Below are 488 nucleotides of genomic sequence, written 5' to 3' on the forward strand. Positions count from 1 at the left end.
TAATATATTATGAAAAAGCTAGGAACCTTCATTTGTACGTCGAACATTTAGTGATGATAAACTTTTTCTTCAATTATTTTTAACTTTTCTTGTTTCATAGTTTCATTAATATAAAAAAATGGTAAAAGGGTAAAAGTCTTAATTTGGAATACCCTTCCTTTTTTCTTTCAGAAACATTCAAAGCCTACCATTACGGTAAACATATTTCAGGCAAGCATGTTTTGCCCTGGGCCATAAGACTAATGTGTAGAGATTTCGAAATGCTTTTCATGAAAGGTCTCACCTGCAATTGCCACTGCAATTCAATTTTTCTTTCTCAATTTGAATTTTGGTGAATGTGCCAAGAGTACTCCAGATACATAGAAGCTATTAGCCTACTGTTGTTTTTTAGGTACTATTTTATGGAAGGAAGCTATTGTATTGTGAAAAAAGTGTTTTGGTTCTGTAAACTGTCTAGTGATAATCTCACAACGTTTTTTTTGTTGCAG

The 488-nt window shown here is 32.0% G+C and overlaps 1 long non-coding RNA gene across 2 annotated transcripts in view; it reads left to right on the forward strand.

Annotated features, from left to right (window-relative positions):
• The window catches only part of LOC141486424 (uncharacterized), a 186,191-nt gene that overhangs the window by 155,744 nt on the left and 29,959 nt on the right, over window positions 1-488 (forward strand). The window lies entirely within an intron of this gene.

This window comes from Leptinotarsa decemlineata, unplaced genomic scaffold, assembly GCF_025532065.1.
Source record: "Leptinotarsa decemlineata unplaced genomic scaffold, Ldec_3_MD MMD2_tig00026354_RagTag_RagTag, whole genome shotgun sequence".
Classification (NCBI taxonomy): Eukaryota; Metazoa; Arthropoda; class Insecta; order Coleoptera; family Chrysomelidae; genus Leptinotarsa; species Leptinotarsa decemlineata.